At 33.8% G+C, this 2,500-nt stretch overlaps 1 protein-coding gene across 1 annotated transcript in view; it reads left to right on the forward strand.

Moving 5' to 3' along the window:
- The window catches only part of LOC135205653 (zwei Ig domain protein zig-8-like), a 59,290-nt gene that overhangs the window by 56,243 nt on the left and 547 nt on the right, over positions 1-2,500 (forward strand). The window contains exon 9 of the mRNA XM_064236526.1: positions 1,919-2,500. This exon is cut by the window's right edge and continues 547 nt beyond it. The gene's annotated coding sequence lies outside the window, so the exon portion shown is untranslated. The remainder of the gene's footprint in view (positions 1-1,918) is intronic.

Here is a 2,500-nt window from a genome sequence, read left to right on the forward strand (position 1 = left end):
TCATGCTACTGTAAATCTGGGAAGGGAATTCAACACAAGTATTTTTAGCAGAAAATCCATGTAAAGTTTTATATATATTAACATAAAATAAAAGAGGAAAGCGATAAAACAAAACATAGATGTAAACGAGAAAAACAAAGAGTAATCTTAGAAATATCCAAATTTCAAACAGATGGCCTGAAAAATATACATAATATATATTAATTGATAGATAGTTACTTAGCTACCCATTCAAAAATTAACAGACCAAATAGATTTTATCTAGCAGTTTTTAATAAACTGTTCGTGTGTCTATCTAGCCCACGGCCCCAGAATATACTTTAGACATTTTGGTGTCGCCCCAGCTGGCAACTTCTACATTGCTATGATTTAAAAGTCATTGCATCTTCATAACAAATCATGACAGCATTTCTGAATGAAGATAGGTAAGTCAGGCCTCGTAACAGTCCGTGAAAAGGCGGCTACTTAATTTATACTATCAAGCATTAAAGATAAAAGCAACTGCAGAATCCTTCTAATTAGAATGAACCCTCAATATTTGTAAGCATTTCTTATTCGGAAGCTTTCCATATGAGAGAGAGTAAGAAGAGGAAGAGGAGAGAAGGAGGAGAAGAGAGAGAGAGAGAGAGAGAGAGAGAGAGATTACCGGGAGTTATGTTCAGACATAGTCATATCCAAAGATGTATTCAGGGATAATTATTATCGTTATCATCATTGCTGTTTTTAGATGTCAATATGTAAGGAAATTTTGACAGGGTGACAATTGCTCCTTTGCGTAAGGAGAGTCCCTAAATAAACATTTTAAAGTAAAGGGAAATATGAAACATCTAAGTTTTTTCTTCATTTCTTACAAATCGTGTGCACTTCATCATCTCTACTGAGAGGAGCTTTAGGATGAATTGTTATTTCTCTGTCATAATTTACTTTATCGGCAAAAGTAAATGTCTAGAGATTTGCTCTTTCTGTGACATCGAAGAATCTCTTTCATTACTATCGAGGCGTGGTTTCAAAAAAAAAAAAAAAAAAAAAAAAATCAGTTGTGCCACACGATTGGTGATTAAAGTTTTATCGTAAAGATACCGTACGTATTATTTCTAGTTTTCCAGTACTGTTCTTGGTTTTCTCTCCAAGATTTGAAAGCGTGATAAAATCATGGGCTCTGTAATATGCATTAGAGATCTTCTGGACGATATCATTATGTGGGACATTATAGGAGTTATTGCCACTGTGATAATGCCTGTAATTAAGGTATATTAATGGGCGCCTCAAGGCTTTTATAAAACAAATGGTTGATAATGTGCTCGAATATTTTCTCTTAACCGATTTGCGAAATTCTGATAAAGAGCGTTGTTGGGGTATAGTTAATAGGTAAGAAGAGAGTTGCTTTGGCCGTGAATTCCGTTTTACATAGATTAGCATAAAGGAAAACATTAATTTTGCTGACTAGGACAATGGTGGTCCTCCTGCTTATTAATAATGGAGATGTATGTATAAGGATTTGAATCTCAAATTTTAGTGATCAAAATTTAGTTGAGAACCGGTATTGAAATCTCAAAAGACATGCTACAGTGTATGCACCTAAACATTCTTTCCATTTTGTGAGAGGACATAACTACCCGTTTGAGCTGTGACAATAACTTTCTTTCAGGACGAGAATATCAAGCAGAAAATCGACTAGGTAAACGATGCGCATCTTTGAAGGTTTTCTTTGCATTTAGTTTCAAATAATCTGATCGAATAAGGATTGTTATAATTTTATTAAGAAATAGATCTTTAACTTCATATATACCGTGATATAATATTCTACGCTTAAAAATGAGTCAGTATTTGGAATGATTTTGCATTTTAATTTAATCTTGGTATAAGGTGTCAAATATTCTATGAAGTAATATGAATTTATTATCGTTTTTTTTTTCAGGATCCCCAAGAAGCTGCACTCTACAAAAAAAAATTATAATAATAAATGTATCTGCGTCTTGAAATACTTTTTTTGTAATTGTTTGGATATTTTTTCAGAACAATTTTCCTCAGAAAAAGCAATATATAAACAGCATTCTCTAATGTCCAGTGATTAAAGAATGCTGGAGAGCTAGAGACCCGAGCATTAGGAAGTCAAGGATCAGTAAGTAAGATTTAATTACAAACCGTTTTAAGAAATCACTGGTCCCAGAAGAAAAGCTAAATACTCTTCTTCTTCTTACCCACCGTTATCCCTACATTAAAGGGTCGGTTGCCTGATACGTTTTCTCTTCCACTGGCTTCTATCAAAGGCCTCATCAAAGGAAAAGCTAAGTACTCTTCGGAATTAAACTTTTTATGGGATTAGTCCCTTTCCATTCGGACACAACGGCTCCTAAAATTAGCCACACAAACAGTGGCATAACCATCCTGAAGTTTTGAATTAATTGCGTCTGGTATACCTAATAGCAGGTGACAGTAACGGTATCATTAAGGAAGAAAACGCTGTGATTTCATTATTTCTCTATGGAATCATTTACAA

Source organism: Macrobrachium nipponense, chromosome 11, assembly GCF_015104395.2.
Source record: "Macrobrachium nipponense isolate FS-2020 chromosome 11, ASM1510439v2, whole genome shotgun sequence".
Taxonomy (NCBI): Eukaryota; Metazoa; Arthropoda; class Malacostraca; order Decapoda; family Palaemonidae; genus Macrobrachium; species Macrobrachium nipponense.